The sequence below is a fragment of the Phlebotomus papatasi genome, chromosome 2, assembly GCF_024763615.1.
Source record: "Phlebotomus papatasi isolate M1 chromosome 2, Ppap_2.1, whole genome shotgun sequence".
In the NCBI taxonomy this organism is placed as follows: Eukaryota; Metazoa; Arthropoda; class Insecta; order Diptera; family Psychodidae; genus Phlebotomus; species Phlebotomus papatasi.
The window spans coordinates 37,708,546-37,732,159 of NC_077223.1; the positions used below are offsets into that span (position 1 = coordinate 37,708,546).

Below are 23,614 nucleotides of genomic sequence, written 5' to 3' on the forward strand. Positions count from 1 at the left end.
TACACCTAAAAAGGGTAATATTTACACCGATTTTGGATCAATACTGCAGGGTAAAATTAACATTTCCGGAATGTTATTTTAACTTTTTCGGATTTCTCTGTCAGTGTTTAACTATGAGACAATAAATCAACAATAAAAATTTAACCGATAAAATCAATGAAATGTCTTATATCTGACTTTGGAAAATCCAACAGAGTCTGATTCGGTGCATTTTTTACCTCTACGAGCGATATAGAGACAAAAATAGCCTAAAAATTTAAGTAATTTTTCTGACTATACCAATGAAAAATAATTTTCAGTCTAATGAAAAATATATTATGTATGAGTATTGTAGTTTCTTTTTCCAAAACGGTTTTGCTTAAAAAAATTGGAAGTTTAAAAAATATTTAAAATATTTTTTGAATATGAGAATTTAAAAATTCGTCATTTCTAAGCTTAAATATTTACTAGGGGAGACCGGGGAGTTTGGGACACTTTTTCATGTTTTGACTTTGAGACAGTATTCCAAAAAATTACGATAGTGTATTACAATTTTATGCGGTCTATAGGATACTTATGGGTATTGACTTTATAAAAAGTACTCGATAGAACTTGGAAAACAACTGAGTTTTCTTGGAGAAGATAAAACATTTAACTTGATGCTTTGTCCCAAACCTCCCCGATGTGGGGCAGTATGGGACGCAAAAGGGGATGTTTGGGACACGTTTTTTCTCGCATAATTTGCATTATTGGAGCACGTTAATTAATTTTAAGTTCTAGATTAAAAATATTTCTAATCGAAATAAAAATGTTTAATCTTTTTTTCATACTTGGAAATTATATCAATTTATTTTGTATAGTAGAGTCATTTATTGTCAATCAGTTATTTAACTCTTTCGCGTCACACTTTTATTCAGCAGATTAATTCATGTAAAATTGAGTTTTTCCTAATGCTTTATGATCAAATATAATAGTTCAGAGAGGAAAAAAAATTCCATTGCGTGAAAACTCTGAAAAACTCCGGGTCATATATGACCCTATTGTCCTCAAGGGAAGTGTACATACCATTTTCAAAATCTATATCACGGGCTTTTTAAGAGTTTTTTTGCTTGAAATTACTAATTTGGACAAAACCATGGCAAACTGGATTGTCTTGATGAACACTGTACTCCTGGTGTTCAAGGAATCTTCCTGGTAATCCCTTGAACAGTCACTGTCACAATATTTTGAGTGGTATTTGGCAAAAATAAACTTATCCACATATTTATTCACACACAATGCAATTGCACAATATGAGACGCTTGCAGAATACTCTAAAATATTGCAAAATATGTTATAATTCATCAGATATAAGATGAAATGTCCAGGAGCAAGATGTCCCACCTGCATTTCACAAAGAAAAACAATGTCCCAACTACATTTCGCTATAGGTTTGGGACGAAAACACTGTTACCCTTGGGGGCAATAGGGTCATATATGACCCGGAAAATTCTACACGCTTTTCTAGAAAATTGAGAGTTGTTTATTATATCAAAATATGCAATATACAATCTTTGGATATTCTATTTTGTGTTTCTAAAGAACTTTTTGCTGAAAAAAATAAATTAATATAACAAATTTTGAAAAAGAAAAGTCATTTCACAAAGTTCGAAATTAGTGATTTTTGATCTCAAATATTTTCTTTTCCTGAATATCTGGAGTCTTGAGAAAATTAGCCAAGAATCTTACATCCTTCTATTATGATGTTGTGCACAAACAGATAGATTTCAATTAATGTAAATAGTCAAAAAAATGTTTTTTCCCCGGGTCATATATGACCCTAATGACGCGAAAGAGTTAAAGTATTTTCTTCTTATTTTCCATCTACCTTTCTTTGTTTTTTTTATTCTAAGTAGGGGAAACTGGGGCACCACCAAACACTGCGATTTTTTAATCGGATATTGGATATCAGAGGATAAGACCGATAGGAATTTATAGGCACTATAGGGATGCTTGTCCACTGAAGGATTGGTCAAGATAGTCCAAGTAGTTTAGAAATAAAAATTAGTCTTTGGTGGTACCCCGTGTTTGGTGGTGCCCCAGTTTCCCCTATTGCAATCATGATCATCATGACGGATTCCTGTTTGATTTTACGACAACTGCATGTTACCTGTTTTTTCCTTATTTATATGAAAAAGCTCTCGTCTTGCCCTTTCTGTAGAATTTGTGAGAATTGTAGAGGATATTGCTCGAGAAATTTTCGAGAAAATAGTTTTTGGCCGAGTATAATATTATATCTTAATAGCTAGTCCAATGTCTGAAAATCTCCAGAAAAGTGCCATGGGTCAAATCCATTGAGAACGTATAGGATAAAAATGAGTTGTCTGAAGCTTGACTCGTCCGAAGGTAGCGCGCTTTCCCTTAATATTGGATTTTAGGACTTGGCATAGTTCACAATTTCTGTTCCATTAAGTTTCAATTGTTTAACCAGAAATGGACTATATTCTTGAATGAAACAGAAGTATTCAACCAGAAGTATCCTTCAAAGTCATTATGATATATTTACAAAATAAAACAACCATTAAGGCTTTTTAGAAACATTGATCTGTTTATGGATAACATTCATTTACAAATTAATGTACAATTAGGCTTTTCTTCGAAAGCTCTTACGTATTAAATCTGGTAATTATGATAAATTAATTTTATGTTTATTGCATTGTAGAGAATTTGACTTTTGAATTAAGAGTATCAAAAGTCAAGTGATAATAAATGTTCTCGATATTCTATTACAATCAAGATGGTAAAGAATTGAACCTTATATATCAAGACTACACTTAATGGGGTTTGTAAATTGTACGTCTATAAATTTACATCTCATTTCTTCCTCCCTTACATATAACTTACATAATAGGAATATTCTGTGTATTAGCTATATATGTACGTATAAATTTCGTATAAATTGCTATTTTATCTACCTCGAAATTTGATAAAAATCCGTGGTTTTTTTCTAAGGCTGTCTACACACTATGAGCATTTTTTAAAAAAATTCTTTAAAAAATAACCCTAAAAAGGTTTTTAAAAAGAATCGGCTCTACACTAGTGAAAACTTTTGTAAAAAAATTGATTTTTTACAGAAATTTGCCTAGTATGTAAGCAATTTTGTAAAAAAAACCGACCCATTTTTATTTTTTAAAAATTTTTTTAAAGAATTTTTTTTAAAAAATGCTCATATGTGTAGACAGCTTAAGATTCATTTAAAGTGATTTTATATAAAAAGCCTCGAGCTTTTTAACATATCGGTTTTCCTCCTTGTCTTTACTCTCAATTAATTTTAAGTGCGATATATTTTTCTGCATCTTCAAGATAAAAATATATAATGAGAGAGAAATACTATTTTTGTGTTACAAATTGTAAAGTGGAAAAGAAGATTTTTGATAGAACATTTCAATACCCCTACAGTACTTTTTTGATAACTGAAGATTAAATCGTGTTAAACTCCAAACAGTTTAAGAGTCTATAAAATTCGAACACTTTATGTATTCTTTCTTCAAATCCTACAACATAAAATTAATTTTACGATACTTTAATTGTTGAAAATCCGTCCATTTCCTTATACTAAAGCCAAAGAAATAATACCTACATAATATCTTATGTTTGCAGAGTTTCTAGACATTTGAGAAATGAAATGGCTCGACAAATATGACTCAATTGAGAAGTTCAATTTCTACATTAAATAATGACTCAAGAAAATTTTCAATTGGATTAAAGGAGCTTCTAAACAAACTGAGACGATTAAAAAACGTCCATTTTAAGCACTCGATTATTTCATTGAAGAGGGTAACCCTATACGAAAAGGGTTATATTCCACTCTGATGGGGCTATTATTGAAAATCTTTTGAAATATTTTTTTTTCTCTATTTTCTCTAACCGGATAACACACTTCCTGGATAAGAAAGGGGAAAAAATGGTAGGACTAAAAATAAATTTATACAGATTTCAGATTCTTCAAATATAACTATATAGGAGTAACATAATATTCTATGGAGGAGAGTTTTTTTTTAGAAATTCATTAAAGGGACAGTCAAGTGAAAAAATTTTCACGAGGACACGCAACTCATGTATTTGATGTTATAAGCGTAAGATTATTTCGCATTTGATTTCATAGGATATTTAACTGAAATCGTATTAAGTAAAACACTTTTTACTACGTTATTTATATGTCTTGTAAGTTGATATGTCATTATAACCAATTTAAATGAGAAAAACTCCAAATACCAATCTTTAATATAAAATAAAATTTTTTGATTAAGATAATCACATGGTTTTAAAGGCATTTCACTTGAAACTCAACTTATTTTAATCGGTTAAAAACACTACCTTAATCATTTTAATTATTAAATCGATTAAATCTAATTTATCATGAAAAGCTTTAGAAGAAGGGGTTGTAGGATGAAATAAATACCCTTTTCAGCATAAAACAATCTGAGAAGGATTTTGAGGAAAGAATTACAAAAATGAGGTGGCAAAGAGTCCTCATGTTCAGTCGTGACTTAGTTGGTAAATTTCTAACTCGCATAATCGTTAACTGGTTATTGCTCTCTTAACTTTCTCTACATGTACAGGTTTCGAGCAATGAAAATATACAAACAAATGCTTTTAGTAATTTAATATTGATTGATCATGATTGACAGTATTTTCCAAGTACATTATCCCTTTAAAGACTTGATATTCACATTGTATACACATCAGTGAGTTTTCGCTTTTGTTTTTCGGTCGAAAGCTCTTATTGGTAGACCATGATAAGAAAATAATATGCTTTGCAAATTTGTCTCCAGTGAGACAGTGAGACAATCGTTATGAATTCATGTGGACAAAACAATAGGTATATGGAATACGAGATGAGCAAGGATGCAATTGTACCATGGCAAATGCATTTATCTTCCCATTCACAACGTCACATGCAGTCATTAGGCTACAGCACACACGTGAAATGCTAGGAAATTGTTCATTAGGAAACTCTTGTTTATACCTTCAAACTCTCTTCAAGTCTGATTTATTGTACTTTAAAAGATAGATGAACAAACAGCGAAACTTTGCTTAGGACTGAAGTTAAATTTTTCATAGATTTAATTGTATTTACTGGAATTTCAGCTACAATGTTTAATGTATTATGCAGTACTGAGAAGATTTAAAATATTTCTTAACTCATTAATTTTCTCGTAGTTTTACTGATCGAACTCTATTATAGAGAGCGGTATATGAATATAATCTCTGGACTTTTTAACCCTCCAAAATTTCCAACTTCAACTCCCCCGGAGAGCATTTTAGTTTCTCAACATATCTTCGCGTTTCAGACGATTTTTTTTAGCAATAATGTCACGCTGTTTGTCCGTCTGTCCGTTTGTCGGTTTATTCGCTTGTCCGTCTGTCCATATAAAAAGTTGGCCTTTTTATATGGAGCTATTTGAAGCCAATTCCTAAATTGATCTCGGACTCAGTTCACAGTGCTACAAGGAAACATTTTTTTAAACAAAAATTTAGTATATTTATCCCTCCATACGAAAAGGTATCTTATAATACGGAAAAACTTCTCACTTTTTAAATATTTAGCATAACGATCACGAGTGCAGAAAAATTTCCATACGCATTTGTATGTGAAAGTAAGAATGGCTTCAACTTTGAAAGCCACTCGCCGGGGACTAGGCGGTTACCACTCCTAGATTCCAAACGGTTAGAAATTGAGATTAGGACCTTCGGAATACCCTTCATAACTTGACCTTATTTTCCCCCACTTTCCAATCCCAATCCCTCCAAAACCATGTTTTTCGGAGAGTGCTCGAAAACGTATCGCACGATTTTTTTAATTTTTGATATGTTTTATAGAGAATACACAGGCGAACGTTTCGTCCATGTACGGAAACACCGTTGAATCATTCCTAATAACAGTTTTTCAAGGTCAAAGTTTAAATAAGCTCTTAGGGAGTGTATTTCTTAACCGAATGGTATTATATTTGAGCTCATTGGTAAGGTCTTGGAATTCCTAACAAACTACCGATTCTAATTGGTTAAGAACTGGTTATGAACCGATTCCTAACTGATATCTAATATTTATCCGAAATTTAATTATTTTACTCCTGAGCTATTTTGGGGGATCTTTGGGTGAATTCGACTTGTCAGAATATAAATCAAAGTTATAGGGGAAATTGGGGCACCACCAAACACGGGGTAGCACCAAACACTGCGATTTTTTAATCAGATATTCTACTTCTAAGGACAAGACTTATAGGAATTTATAGGCACTATAGGAATGCTTGTCTACTGAAGAAATGGTTGAGATAGTCAAAGTAGTTAAGGAATAAAAATTAGTGTTTGGTGCTACCCCGTGTTTGGTGGTGCCCCAGTTTCCCTTAGAGATTTTGCCTACTGCGGCTGCGAGTTATACGTTTCTTATTCTGAATGGTCAATTTTTAAATCGGTTCAAATCGGTTGTGCACCGCTAACGAATCAGTCATGAACCGATAAGTGATTTTTGTCCGAAAATCCTCTTATAGAACTATTTTAAGGGGATCTTTTGAGTGATCTTATGAATCGGTTCAAATTTCAAATCGGTTGTGAACCAGTAAATGATGCGAGAGTATTTTTAAGGTACAGCATAGTCACGAGTTCGTGTAATTCGCAAAGACTGGGACGCTTTGCCACCCCTTTTACATATTTCGGAAAACTTAAAAGAAAATTATGGAACATTAATATATTAAAAAATAAGTTTTAATTTATTAGATTGGTTGGGTGCAACTACACAAGGATGGGATTAACTTCCGTGAAAAAAGTGGGGGGGGGGGGGGAGTTGTGAACTCTTTAATAATAAAGAGTAGAATTTAGATAATAGTAGTATTTACAAGAGTACTTTCTTCTAGAAACTAAGACGATAGGAATTGATTTTTAAATTTTTCAGAACCTGGCCGAGGACAGGAGTTTACTCGCTCTAAATTGTCCAGAGAATATCAAGTGATGGGACGTTTTTAGCGTAATTTACAATCTGAAAATTATTTATTATTATTGTTTTCGGTAAATAATTTGTTTTAAGGGACACACTTGAAAATTTTGAGTTTTGTGTTGAGTTTATTAATTTTGTTAATTTAATAAATCAATTTGAAACCTTCATGATTGTTCCTAGCTTGCGGAACGTGAATCTCTCAAACTGAAACTCCAACAGAAGAGTTTTAGCTTTGTTCATGTTTCTACATGATGCAAATAAAAACTATATTTACGGATAAAGCCTCAACTTATTACTGATAGATATTGAATGCTAAAAAACATTGATATTTTTTTGTTTTTTTTTCTAGTTTAAAATTTTACACGTTTGGAAAACCAAAAGCAATTTTTGCCTTTTTAATTTCTTTACGTTTTTACCCACTATAATACGGGGAATTTCCTTCAAAAACCAGTTTGTAAACTATTTTTGTTGTGTAGAGGCCTTTAGCTTTAGGCTTGGTGAGCGTTGTACAAATAAACTAAGAAAAATTTTCGAATACATAAATAAAATAATGATTTGAAGAAAAGTTTTTGGGTTAAAATCAATCTATATTAGTATCTATCTACATCTTTATGTTAAAGAAGAAAATATATATCTAGAAAAAGCAGTCCTCATTCCTGATCGCCTATAAGAGAATTGTAAATACATATTCGTGGGTTAAATACTGTATTCATAAAGTTCTTAGACAGAGCAAACATTCCTCAAAGTGTTTTCCACTTAGCCATTCATATTTTGTTTTATTCGATTTATACGTAACTAACCACATGCTATCAATAACAAGCTAAGAAATTTCAATTGAGTTGCCGGTACATAACTGATTCAAACCCATAAATCATGATTTAGCTGAAGTTCTTTATTTTGAAACAAATGAAAAAGTTTTATCAAACAAGTTGAATTTGATATTAAGTATAGATTCTATTGAAAGTGGTCTACCTACACACTTTTAATTTATCCAAAAATAAAACTTAATTTCTTGACCCACTTTTTTTGAGGATGAGAATAAATTTATGATTATTTATCTCGATTCCCGGAAACAACTCATTGGAGGTCATCCGAAAACCCAAAGACCGTCTCTTACTGTTTGTCTCTTATGTTATGTTTTTTATAACAATACACGGAACAGCATTAAATTTTTAATTTATTTTTTTTTTCATAAAATTTCCTTTTCGAAAACTGCTGCTTGTCAATATACAACCAAAATCTAATATAACCAATTTTTTTCACAAATTTGCATTTGATTGTTATTATGTTACAAATAACGTGTTCCACTTTGTATCTAAAATTTCATATATAGCACAGAATAACTTTCAGCTAGGATTTTAGTTATGACGTCATGACAGCAAGCTCGAGGCACCGTAATATGTGTTTGCTATGTAATAAGTTTTGCACATAGATTTATAGGTTTTCATTTACTATACATGTATGAAAATCATCACTTCATTTTGAGAAAGCAACAGCTTTTCATTCATAATGTTCTCAGTGAAATATTTGTGTTTATTGTCGAACTTGAAAGATGTATCGAAAATGTCCCTGAGGATATTCATTCACAGGCCCCTCTGTATCCGTTTGGTATATTTTTGGCATCATACAAATATAAAAGTCAAAATTGATTTTCCCTTAAGGGATGAGAGTGCGATTCTGAGCACGTTTTACAACAACATCCTCTGTGGTTTAAGCGATTTTTCTCCCTTTCATAACTCACAGAATAGAATATATATTGGGATGATTTATATATTCAGGGAGAGGCTGATTCAGTTATATACCCACTGATAGTCATCCCAGTCGGTGTCCAATACAGCATAGACCAATGCTGGGACTACCGCAACTTTCTTTTACACGTATGAGGCATATGGCGCATGGATACCAATTTATTGCTTGACTTGTGCGATGTTGCTTCTTTAATGCGATCAACCTACGCAGGAATATCAATCCATTATTGCTATATCATGTTAGGAGAAGGTGAGAAAAAGGTTTTTTTTTGCCTGTTTTAAAAAAGAATAACACCCACCTGATGATATCTTATATGACTTCCAATGTGTTTACCTTTATACAAAGTTATGAGATTTTCCCACTTTTTTGTGAATATTTTGAAATCTTTTCATTCGATATTTATTTAAAATATTTTTCAGAAATTCTGAATAGCACTTCACTTTTAAAGGAATTCAACAAACTATATTTACAACATTTTTATATAAAACTCCATTGACGATTTTCAATTATGATCACCCATCCTATTACGTGGAAAATCTATCAACTACAAAAAATAGAGCTTACGTAAGGTTTTCTGAGTTTAGTCGAGTTTAAGAATTAAAATTGGGAACAACTGCCAATTTTCGGAGATTTCTTAGTTCTCATTTTTATATAAAAATATTTTTCTACGGCATAATGAAAACATTCATCTTTCTTAAGATAAAAAACATTGGAAAAATGATAATAATACTTTAAAAAAAGGAGTGCCAAAGCATCCTAAGCTTTGCGAAATGCTCGAACTCGTGACTTAGATGCTATACCTCAAAAGTCGGTTCATAACCGGTTCATTACCGATTCACAACCGATTTATATATCATCCAAAGGATCCCCCAAAATAGCTTAGGACTAAACTAATTAAATTTTGGAAAAATATTAGTTCTCGGCTGGGAATCGGTTCATTACCGGTTCATAACCGATTAGGAACAGTTCAAGTTTCTCAGGAACACCAAGACCTTTCCAACGAGCTCAAGTGCGATACCATGTTGACGAACGCGTTCTCTAGAGCTTTTAACACTAAACCTACCGACCGTTCATAGTCGTTTTTCCGTAAAATGACAAACCTCGATAGGGTAGGACACTCAACAAATTTGTCTCAGAAAAAAGCAGAAAATTAAAATTTAAACACTAAAAATATATTACATGCATATTTTAAGAACTTCATAAAGTTTGATAGTGACATTGTACCGTTTAAATATGTGTTAATTTTAAAACTGGTCAATTTGACCGGGTCTTGGTAGGTTTAGTGTTAAAAATCGTTAACTTTGACCTTTAAAAAACCGTTATCAGGAATGATTCAACGGTATTCTTGTATATGGAAGAAATGTGTGCCTGGATAATCTCTAAACCTCTAAAGCATATCTAAAAATAAAAGAAATCTTACGACGCGTTTTCGAGCAAATCCAAAATACTTATTTATTTATATCAAATACTGTTTTTGAGCTAGAGCTCTTGAAAGCAAAATTTTGACAGATAGGGTAAAGGCTCATAATTTTGTCCAGTCTCCTTATAAACATCGATGTTCCAAGTTTGAAGTGCGATATTTTCAATACTAATTGACTTTTTTGTTACTCTCTTTTCAGAAGGGTTGTTTAGAAACTTGGCAAGGGTTTATTGTCTTTGTTTTTACTAAAATTGGTTTTAATACGTTTAAAAATGAATTGATATGTAGAGGTGAATTTGACTCTTATTTTGGACAACTTGGTTATTAATTTGGACAGCTTGTCTGTAAATTTGGACAGCTAATCCGCCTCAAAAGGATGCCCATTTTTCTTCATTTCACGAACCAATCTTACCAAGTCCTCTTCCTGTTCATGTAAGGGAAACGTAGAATGTCACAAGAAGCCCGAAAACTTTCTATATCATTCATTAAAGTGAGTTGACTTCGGTACTCCAAGTACGTGCGGATTCGCTCATTCCCTGGCCTTTCCGGGAGCCTTTCAAGGCATTTCTCGCTACATCTTTCGTAGAGATGATGCTCCTTTGTTTCTCCAGGAATTTGTCCAACCTGGTCATCACAAAAGCTGAAAGTTCACGAAATTTCGTGAAAAAAACACCTGTCCAAAATAAGAACCATCACCTTACTGGTAAATGTCTTAGAAAATTTCCCATTTTTCACACGAACAATCGAATTCACAAGGCAAATCTCACTTCAGGTCAAGTGTGCAAACCAGTAACGTGAATCAACACAATATATAATAATATCACTCAAGAAAGCGAAGAAACATTGTAAGTGCTTCATCACAGCTAAATGAGACTGAAGTAAACACAAAGTTCTGTCATTTCTCGTAAGCAATTGCTCACACTGAATTTTCAACAAAGCAATTTCAACTCAAATCATATTCAAAATTTAACGTGTTTTTAGTTAAAATCTTTCAAAAAGAACAAATATTTGAATAGAATTCATTATTCATCAAATATTGGAATAAAAATCCATCATTTTAATCAATTTATTTTTAGTGTCCAATTTTATCCTCAAAGTGACCAAAATAAGAAACTGGACAAAATTATGAGCCTTTCCCCTATAGGTGTACAAAAAATTCAATATTTGTGTGATAAGCAGGCACTGCCGTCTTGATTTTGGATAGGAAGAGGTAGGTTGGAAAATGAAGGGTATCTTAATGGTACCAGGGTTGACTCATGGGGGCGGTGGCACCGAAGGTCCAAAGTTTCTATCTCTAATCGTTTGGGTTCTAGGCCTGGTAATGGCCGGACGGACAAACGCAGAGACATACAACGGCCAAACAGCGTGACATTAAAAAAATCTCGAAACTTCAGTTTTCCAAAATATGCTACCAAAATACGACCCCTTGAGGGTAAGGAGTCGATGTATATATAAGTCAAAATCGAGGAATTATAGTTCGAGTTCGGGTAATAAAAATATTGATCCTAATAGCTAGCTAAGTGATTAATCATAATAATTGAAAAAAAAAACATTTAGTTAAAAACGATCTTCTTAAAAAAATTTAGCAAAAGTTTATACGACACTAAGTGATGCAATCGACAATATATCTCACTCATGGTGGCTTAATTAAGATTTCTTTCAATGAACCTTTAGTTAATTAATATTGCCTAAAAATTGGTAAAATCAATTTACACAGGTGTTAAGTAAATTAGACTTCAAACTTTCAAATTACCCAAAAGTGATTCTAATCTCAGGGAATAAGGTATCCCTATTAATTCAATCTTGTGGTAATTTATAGCTTGTTGGTTTTCTTACACAAAAATTACGCTTATGTTTGTATAATTAATTTCATTCAATTAATTGTAACGTAACACAAGTAATATATATTTTTCCCTTAATATATGCGCCCAATAAAGCTTACAAGAAAACACGTGTTTTAGCAACTTTGGGGGAAATTGAAAGAATACGAAGTTTGAGAACAATAAATTTAATGGAAAAATCAATAGAAATAAACACATTTTTTCTGCCTTCAACATTTCTCAAGGAAAATTGATGATATAGTGAAATTGTTTGTGGTTATATGAAACTGTAAACACGTTTTAGAAAACGAAATTGTCGTTTGGATAAAAAATGAACCTTTTCTCTCATCTTACAACTCAATTTTTCACGAAGCTCTTGGGCAATGGTGATTTTATTGTAACCCTAAAAAAAGATTTCTCCAACAAAATCCACAAAATACATAAAACATAAATAACATAATAAAGTTATGTGTATTTCTGTAATGATGTATCATAGTGTATCATCCCCCAAAGTTAATTTCATTATACATAATTAATAATATAGCCTATTAGTGTACCCACTGAAAATAGGCTCATTAGAAAATAATATGGGTTAGTTATTATTACAATATTAATTCCGAAATGCCATGTAGAAAAGTGTGGTGCAGTTAAGACAGATGAGGATTCTTTTAAGACTCGTTTGCCAAAAGTTTATGAACTACATACAAACTTAGTTGAATATTACATTATTATTTAAATTTTGTGTTTAATATAAGGCATACTCGCCGGAAACTGATCCACATTCTTCTAAATACATTGCATATTTGACCATCCACATATGTATAATAGCTTAAAAATAGATATTCTGTGAAGTTTTGGCAACATTTCAACAATGCATAAATCTTTTAGCAATTATTTGGTAATTTACAGCAATTCCTAGTATAAGTAAAATGAATTTAGTTGAATGCAGAGACAGTTTCTAAAGCACCACACCACAACGATTTTAACCCATTAAAATCATCACAGAGATTTACTCACATTACTTTACAAAGATTACAATATAATTGCTATTCTTTGGTACCTAGAAATTTCCTTCAATTACCCTTCCCAGAAGGTCGTATAATTAAAGTGATTAAGATCTAAACCAAAAATGTCATTCGAATAGACATAAAATTTGCTAAAGTGTTTCTCTCAACTTCTTGATTAATAGATTTACTACTGATGCCAAAGAGAATATAAAATTATTTACTAATTTAGGAAAAGGTCATGTAGGTTTCCTGTGCTGTGCATTTAATAAGATCCGAGCCAGAGCTAATCAAATTAGAAAAAAAACACCAAGACGTATTAACTCCTATTCTATTAGACCAAATTTAATGATCTCTACAGGAAAATCTAAAGGTTTGGGATATGCAGGAGGTTTAATTTGGTTACAAATCATTTTTTTTATATACCGTCAACCTCAAATTATGTCAATTATGTCCAATAGAAAATAGTAATTTTGACATTTTGTTCATTTAGGCACTGGTAAAAATAAAAGGGTCAAAATGACCCTTTTCCAAAGGATGGATCATATTTGACTCTTTGAAAGGGTCACCAGGTACCCTTCGAAAGGGTCACGGTTTTGACATCTATTTAATTCCGGAATAAACGAATAAAAAAACAATGAAAAAGTGACTTTTGGTGTTCGCTCAGATGAGAGAAATATGATATCAGTAATAAGTTTACAATAAAACATGATTATTCGTGATAAATGTGCATACTAAATTTCAAGAGATACAAAAGTGAACCTTTCAAAGGGTCAAATACGATCCATCCTTTTGAAAAGGGTCAATTTGACCCTTTTATTTTTACCAGTGGGTTTTTTGCAATTTTTTTCCAGTAGGGTAAAGTGGTACATGTTGGACAGTGGGTACAAGTTGGACAATATGGTACAATTTGGACAGGGCTTTTTGTCTTGATAAAATTAGTACTTCATTTTTATTTGTATAAGGTAAAGTACCCTTACTCGACCGGGTTCCTCTATTCGACCGGTGGGTAAATTTTTGAATATTTGATGGTGAATTTCATCAATTTCTATGAATTTGTCACTGATTCGTATTATTTAAAGAATAATTGACCTATTAATGTTAGATCATACACAAAATATTATAGCAAATATAATTAAATTGAATAAATAAATCTACCGGTCGAATAGAGGAACCGGTCGAATAAAGGGTACTTCACCTTATTTTTAATGCTTTAGTTTTACAGTTTGGTTCCTTGTTCTTAAAAACAAATTTTGTACTGTATTTATAAAGAAAAAAGCCATGTCCAACTTGTACTGGCGAATTGTCCGACTTGTAACACTAATCCCAAATTATATCACTTTACCCTATAAAAATTATAATTTTTATAAAATGTCCGATTTTGTCTAACAAAATTCTATAAAATAAGATTTAAATAATTGAGAAAGTAAATGAATTTTCTGACACTTGTCAAGTTTTCCAAACTTTCAATATGGACGTTCTGCTCTTAATCTAATATTTTTGTTTTACTTTATACGAGCTGCAAACTTGTGTTAGCGATTTTGGAAAACCATTAACCCTTTAAGGACGAGTCACTTTTTACAGACCGAAAATCAAGAATAAAAATGAAACTGGTAAAAAAAAATCAATGATAGTCTTACATCTAACCTTGGTAAGTCCAACAGTTTGATTCGGTGTATTTTTTACCCCTATGAAAGATAGAGACAAAAATAGCCCCAAAAATTAAGTAATTTTTCTGACAATACCAATAAATAATAATTTTCCCTCTAATGAAAAAATTTCATATCAGTATTGTAGTTTTTATTCCCAAAAGGATTTTGCATAAAAAATATTTGGAAGTATAGAAAAATAATTAAAATCAATTATGAATTTGAGAATTTAAAAAATCGTCATTTTTGCATTTAAAGATTTACTAGAGTAGAATATTTAGTAGCTAGAGACTTGCAAAAAATATTTTAGATTCCTTCGACTTTCTACGTTAGAATTATGTACAAACAATAAAAAATAAAATTTTTAGGAAAAATTATTTTCTTTATGGGACACCGGTGTTCCGATCGTCCTTACAGTGTTAAACTCATTGGTTATTTAGGATTTACAGATCCTCGGGAACTAGGCCAAACCTATAGTCTGTAAGCAATGTTACTCATCTTCTCAAATATGAACTCGAATTAACTAGTTTTGAAAATTTTAAAGGAAGTTTCAATCTATATTTTATGTGTCCACTTAAAATCTGAGATATTTTACTTAGATATTTTAATTTTAAACTTTATTCACATGCAAAGAACTCGTCAATCGCATATTATATCAAAGTCCCATTGAGTTTGTTAATTGACTAAAGTTTAATAGAATTTAAAGCTTTATAAACCTTAGCCAATTATACTGTCCCCGTCTTGTTCTTCATTTCATTTAAGTGGTTACGTGGTTCATGCAGACTAAAAAACAGCATATTTCCTTGACGTATTTTTTCAAGATAATAAAAACAATATTTAATTCTAGCTCTTAAGCATATAAAAGTACAACATTTTAACTATGTTTTCTGACATTTTCATTTCAAAATTTTAAAAACTCAGCCATTATTGGGATGGGACGATTCTGTTGATTTTTGGAGACGGTCTTGAAAAAAAAGATACTTTTCTGTGGATAAGATTTCTCTGAGTATATTCATTTGACGTAAAAAAAACTGAACATTTCCTGTTAGCTGATGAGTTCAACTCGTACTTGAACGGTAGATTTATTTTTAACTTGATCACAATTCATTTTATAAGACAAAACGTTGTGTAAAATACTCAGCATTTTTTTTGTATAAAAATCTAATCTACCAAAAATCAAAATTTCATTAAAAAAATATATTGCTCAAGTACGAGTTTAATCCTTTAAGGACGATTGGGTCACCGGTGACCCAAAAATGAAATTTTTCCTATGGCCTTCTAAAATTGTGTTTTGCTCTAAAAAGTCAGAAAAAATAATTTTTTCTGATCCCCAATTTTTGACCTTCTCGTCCTTAAAGGGTTAACTTATAAGCTAACAGGAAATTTTTGATTTTAGATGAACATAGGGGAGACTGGGGCAAAATTTGTCAAAACGAAAATTTCAATATTCACTATTTTCTAAAATAAAAGAGACTGAGGCTTGAAATTTTTATTATAGATAGCCTTCATGAACCTTCTTAAACTTACAAAGCTTCAAGGGATTAGAGGAAGGATTTTGTAAAATAAAAAATAATGAAATTTTCAGTCCTATTTTTGGAAAATTTGGCTTATAGAAAATATCAATACTGATTAGCTCAATTTAAGCACATTTCTCGTTAAGATAGAGGAAAATTATCTTCGACAAAGTTGGAGAAGAATAAATTTCCTATAAAAATATTTATGTCTATTTGATATTTTTAACGTTTGCGAGGGTAAAACGTCACAAATTATCCGAAGACTGACAAAATTTGCCGCAGCAATTTTGAGCATCTCCACAAAACCGACTTTTAGAAAATGATTTGAAAATCACATTTCTTTCGAGATAGAGGAAAATAGTCTTCTGCAATGTTGTAGAGCAGTAAATTTCCTATAAGAATATACTCATTATAAAACATTTAAGTTTTCTCAGAGCTCGTGAAAGAATTAAATATGCGTTTTGACAAGTTTTCCCCAGTCTCCCCTACTCAGAGAAATCTTGTCCACCGAACAATATGTTAAAAACGTTCCCAATGTTGTTTAAAGCGATCCCAATTTTCGGGAGAGAAAAGTCACAAAATTTGCTATTATGGGTTAATTGCGATACAATAGTGTATTTTCAGCATTTTCAGTAAGAACTCTTAAAGACCAATTAAGGCTCCAATCCCTATAGTTGATGCCTAATTAAGTGATGAAATCTCTGGAAATTTCACTTTGATCTCATAAAACACCTACTTCATACTATAATAGGATTACAGTGGAAAACTTTGTGGAAGTATACATAAAGTGTATACTTTCAGAATCAACCGATATAGAAGAACATGGTGAATCTGTTTATGGAAAGGATATAAGAAACAAATTGCTTGTTATGTCCAACTTGATAGAGCACAGCTGAGTAATTCTATTCAAAACTTCTATTTGTGTTTGCTAGCAAAAAAAGCTTTAGAAAGATTTAAAATGGTCAGAGGAAGTATGGGATGTCATAGGACTATATAGTCATTCTTCAGTACTATGAAGTTTTGCTACTGCTGGATTATGGAGCAATTCCATTAACAATTTATCAAAAGTACTTGTACCATATACTGCAATGTAATAAAACTTTCAACTGTTAAAGGATTATCTTAAAAATTGTTTTTGAGTACTTCCTAGAATTATATTCTATCACCAACAGGTGTATAGACGTAGTTTGAAAACCATAAAGCTTAATGTGCACATATACATTACATACACGCACTGTTAGTTGAGCATCGCAGTTCCTAATTAGACTTTTGGAATGCAGAGAGACAAATTACAATAAAGGTCAGAGAATCTTCAGTACAATTTGCAGAAACATTTGATGGGAATGTTTCGGGTTTAATTTATACAATGAGCCCTCTTATTTGCTTCTAGAGATGGAAGACTTTTAGGCTGCTTCCTTAATAAGTAAATATTTTTTCTTTAATTACAGTTACTCCTAAGAAAGCACCCCAGTTCTTATAAGTATACACGTTTTATCAGCTTAAAAACAAATACTCATGTTTTTTTGTTCTAAATTCAGCAGAGGATTTAACAAGTATTTCAAAGTTTCTCCCTAAATTACCATAATTCGCTTTAGTGAATTTACTGATTAGTCAGACAAAGAATAAAATGTTTTTAGGTAAATCTAATTCATTAAACATACAAGTATTTTTATTTTACAAAACACAACTTATTGATCATATAATATTTTGTTTGCAGTAAACGAGGAAGCGTATTATAGTGCAATAAAGTCGATAAACATAAAAATCTTTCATGCACAAGGTCCAAATTAAAAAAGTCATTCCAACAAGTCCATTTAAAGTAATTTCATTTAAATAACAGTTAAAGTGGAATTTATTTTTCAATTAAAAAATTGCTGTAGAATGGTGACTTAAGTTGTGGCTAGTACAATAACGAAGTTATTTTGCAGACAAATGTGTAGGAGAAAGTGCCCATGCTTTGCATGGTCCCAAGCTTCATAATGACTGAATTTTTCCTATGTTCCTCAATAAATGTGACTCATTGCACCCATATTTTAAAAACCAGGGGAAAGTGTCCTGTTTTTAAAATAAGGTAAAGTGCCCTCAAGTCGATTGGTTCCTCAATTCGACCGGTAGAGTTATTCATTCAATTTATTTATATTTGCACTAATATTTGGCTTATGATCTAACATTAATAGGTCAATTATTTTATAAATAAATACGAATCAGTGAAAATTTTATAGAAATTCACCATTAAACATTCAAAAAATTTACCCACCAGTCGAGTCGAGGAACCGGTCGACTCGGGGGCACTTTACCTTAAATTGCGGATTCACATTTATTAAGAAACATAAGAAAAGTTCAGTCATTATGAATCTTGGGACCCTGGAAAGCATGGGCAGGGCACCTTCCCCTACTTTTTTATGATGTCTACACAATAAGAGCAATTTTCGTTAAAAATTGCCCTTTTAAAAAATTTTGACGTTTTTAACAAAGTTAAGGGAAATTTTCTTTCATAAGCATTTTTTTAATTGCTCCTGCTTCTAATGTGTAAACATCTCTCAGTCTCAGGGAAAAAGGTAAATTTAAAGTAGAAAATGCTTCTTCAGATATTAATCTTAAATACCGAATCTGTATGCGTAAAGCCGGAGTTTGTTTCTTAAATAGTGTCTTCACTAAAAGGTAAATAGTTTGCTATTTTCACGAAATATCGCTGATGTTTAAAGAATTCAAATCGAATTTCAAATTTGCAAACTAAATTTTGACAAAAGTTTCAGAAACAATTACAAAATACCACGTGTATAAGCTAATAAAAAACATACTCAGGATTGTAGACAGAAAAAATATTTCGTAAAATTGTTTGTAAATGTTTGTGAATTTCTACTGGAAATTTACCGCTGCTCTTAATTGTATACCTCACTAAAAAGTTCGTAAAAATTTGTACTTTTTTCCACAAACTTTGTTCGCAACATGTTCACTTTATGAGCATATTTTGTTCTTTTACAAACAATTAATTATGATTTCCGAGCGGGGAAATCAGAATGTTGAGAAATAAAGAAGACTTCTTGCTTCTCTCGATGTCCACTTTATTCTTATTATTATTTCTTTCTTATTATAAAATTGTGTTTTTACATCTTATATAACTTTTGAGCCACTGCTCAAGATCTTTGTGATTCAATAGTAAAAATAATGAGATCACCATTTCCTTGTGATTCATTAATGGGTTCTCTGAATTTCTCCCTTTTAACTTGTCCAAGTGCAGAAGGCAATAAAAGTGTCAACTTCTTTTAATTTATTCTCAACTCTAATGAGTCTTCAAGATTTTAAATACAAAATGGAATTATTAGGGTGTACAAAAAATAAGAATTCAGTGGTGATCATACAAACATGATTGAACATGATATGACTTGACTTAACTAATTGTTCATACATTGAAAATAATATCCGACGAGTTGATATGCTAATAATGGAAACCGGTAAGCGTCGGGGAAAGAAAGATCAGCTTAGAAAATTTTAGATTTTTCTCAAAGTTTTCACAAAGAAATCTTTAGGAGAACATACACAAAACTATCTAATATTTATTTAAATATTACTACTAAAATCAAGTGCAGTGCCCTAAATCCCATGCCCTGTGAAATCCCTGAATCAATGACAAAGCGAGAAAAGACAAGATTTGACCACTGATGAAGGCTTGGAGTCTGAGCTGAAAGCTTTGAGAAAAATCGAAAATTTTCTAAGCTGATCCTTCTTTCCCCGACGCTCACCGGTTTCCATTTTATTAATTGTTCATACATTTTTGTTTGTATAACTAAACTTTATGAACAAATAACAAAATTTACGAAATTTTCTTTGTGTTTACGAACATTTACGAACAAATGTTTCGAAAAGAATAATATTCGTCATGTGATCATGTTAAGAACCTATTTTTAACATGATCAAACGATCTTCAACAAACTTTTACGAACTTATTAGTGGGTTGTACAATTTCAAGGTATTTCGTAAGTTTCTAGTAGAAAGGACAATGGGCAGAAATGTATGGGAGCTGGTCCAACCCTTCGCCAGAGGGGTATTAAATTAAATTAAGAAAAAATATTAAAATTGGCCTGAGTATTGTTTGTATACATAATGTCAGGCCTAACTGGCCATAAGTGGTGACTTTAGCATGGTCAGTAATGCCGTTTTATAAAAATGAGACCATAAAAGACTGAATATAACAAAAGAAACTTTTCTATCGGTCCACAAGCCAAAATTTTCAATAAGCTCTGCATAAAGTATTAAAACAGATAAATATGATGTTTTATATGTCCAAGAGACACGCTTCCATGCTATGCTCTAAAAGCAATTATTTTCCTCAATCTCAGGCTTTTCAATCTCCCTGAGAAAATTCCACTGCTTTCTGTGTCAGGGGATGCTCATTTACCAGATGTTTCTAGAAAAATTGCAAGTGAAGTGGAATTGCAAATTAAAAATGCAATGTGGGTATTTAATTCAATTTTGTTGTTTTACATACCATTAAATTTAGTTTTAGTTAAAGGGACTTTATGTCAAATTGCAACAATTAAATAATAAAATAATATTATATTATATGCCGCACTTTAAATGTTTGAAAATATGTATCATTTTACATTCGCAATGTTTCATAGTAACGTTTATATAGAAATTTCGATAAATAAAAAAAAATTATTGATAATGCGTATTTCTTTGAAATCATATAAATTATAGAAATAATTAATTCGTTTGAAATTTGGTGAAAAGTGCGAAATATGAGTATGAAAAAATTTGGTCTATAAATAATTACATTTATCCTAAAGTCATCATTTTCTGCGAATCCTTGCAAAGAAACAAAATATATTCCGTAGACAATTTAAATAATGCAATAATGGCAATAATGTATTTTTTATAGCCCTATTAGATTACTTTCTATAATTGCAATGTCAGACAACAAGCAATAAGAAATGGATGAGCCAACTTTAGCAGATGAGCAACAGATTTCCTCTCCATTTGCCACATTATATGGACAATCACATTTCGACGTCCAACTTTTTTGTGGGTCTTTCAGTCAAGAAAATAACAGGGATTATGATGCAAAAGGATATATACTATTCAATAGCACTCATTTTGTGAGACGATATACGATAAGGACACACATTTTTGACCGTATGAGCCAGTGTGAATAGAATGATACCATCAAATGTATAGAGTCAGTATCATGATTTGGAAAAGGTCACACTCTCGTTAAGTTAGGCTTTTGATGATGTCCATGAACCTCCTCTTATTCTGAATTTAGGATTTTTCGGAAAATGGAAAATAAGGCACTAAAATTTTACACAAAATAGTTCGTAATAAAAAGTGTATAAAATTTTACAATTTAGATTTATTTTGCAAAATATAGATATAGACTACCCAGAATACCGGAATCCCATAAACAGAATTCAAATAGGTATCTGACTCGTTAACAGTGTGATGGTAAGTAGAATATGTACATTAATATCTGTGATTATCTAGTTAGAGTATGACTTTAATATCGTAAAAATTTCCAAGGCAAAACTTATTTCAATAAATTTAATAATAAATAATGATAATAATAATAATAAAAAGCAAAAAGAACTTTACAAATAATGATGAGAAATCAGAATAGAATGTACTCAAAATGTTCCAACTTTAGTAAAAGGACAAATTAAATAGTTGTAACAAGCCTAAATTGCACTGCATGATTTAGAGCAAAACATTTAGTAAAGATATCATTAGAACGATTTTAATACTACGTTAGCACAATTACTAAAAATAACAATAGAGAGAAACATTGCTAAGATTCTGCTTAAAATCGGTAATCATGGTAAAGGTTTTGTGTTACAAAACTTGAAATCTTTCTTCCTGATACTATTCCATTTCGCGTCATATATGACTTTTAACGGTGTTATGATGACTGAGCTAATACGTCATATTAATTAAAATCAATCAAATAAGGATTTTTTTGCTGTTTGGAAAGAGACGAATTTTTTTACGTTTCTCTATTTATTTAATGAAAAAGACTTCTTTAAACAGGAAAATTTATAGGGTTTAAGTACCCTCTTCTGTCATTATAGAAAAACAAATTAAAGATAAAATTTACCAAGATTGGAAGTATGTAAATATAGAAATTGAAGTTTATCTCAAATTTTAAGAAGGAAAATAATAATTCAGGAAACCAACGCAATCACATAGCGTTCTAAACGTATTTTCATTTTTAACAATTGGAAAATAACATTTATCAGAAATTGATTCACCAGATTCTTAATAATTCTTAATAATTTCAACCTTTCTGGTTTTTACAAAAGTTATTATACGCTAATTTTCTGATTAAATTGAGAAACTCAAAAGACAAGGAACGCACATAGAACACGAATTATGTTACGCAAAAATTTATACTTTATTGATACTTATTTTCAAAATGAAATTTTGTCAATAATTCATATTATCACCTTTCTACATCGGTTTGCATATCTTTTATTTTAATTGTATAAATATCTATAAGAATCAAGGATAGTGAAACATTTAAAGAAACAAATAGTAAATAAAATGAAATTCTTTACATTTCTTGCGTTCTTTTGATTTGTTAATATTAAATATTGCACAGTGCTGCAGGCAAAAACACATTACAGTGGGACCTCGATAGAGTCAACCCCCGATAGAGTCAATCTCCAATAGAGTCAATAGCTATTTTTTTTTACTCTACGGACTCCGATAGAATCAACTTTTTCATTATTATTGAACTAATTGTATGACTTTTTTGAAATTAAAATCAGTGTTTTGGTGTGTCAATGCAACGTTTTTAACACAAGAAAAACAATATTATGATAAAATTCGTATATTAACCGTGAATTCAATTTTCGACAAAAATAATTTTCTTTTCGTTATTTTAAGCGTTTTGACCGATAGTCTGTTCTCTCTTGTCTTAAAATTTTTTGATTAAGCCCTATGATCCCGAATGACGTATTTTCCTGAGGAAATGAGGGTCATAATAATAATCCCCATGGTTGACTTATTAGGGGGTCATCTGAAGACTCTAAGTAGATATCTCTAACCATTTAGCGCTCATTTTTCAGAACAAGAAGAATATGAGAAAATTTGGTTTTGTTGCTCTTTTTGTGAAATTTAGAGTCATAGTTATGTTGTAACGAAAAGAACAACTATCAATCCCTTTTTTCATACAATAAAAGTTTAAAATACATTTTAATTAATAACTTTAATTGAATTAGAATTTTCAACAATTAAATATCTACCAGAGCTGTTCTAAAAAATAAGTGAGAAATCTTTAAGACAGCATTTCCTTATCTTAACATCGTGAATGGACCTCAATATTATCACATGGATGGTAATTTTCACATAAGATACTTACTAATAATAATAAAAATATTCTATAAAATGATTCCTTAATCTCCAACTTTTGCCCAAATATACGACTTTTTTGTACCAGAGGGTGTAGAATTTATGGGTTAATTAAATAATATATATATATATTTCAAGAAAATTTACACAGGGGCCGTA

At 31.0% G+C, this 23,614-nt stretch overlaps 1 protein-coding gene across 6 annotated transcripts in view; it reads right to left on the bottom strand.

The window, feature by feature from the left end:
- Window positions 1–23,614, bottom strand: part of LOC129804106 (neuropeptide-like 1) — a 46,759-nt gene that overhangs the window by 16,335 nt on the left and 6,810 nt on the right. The gene's annotated exons all lie outside the window — the stretch shown is intronic.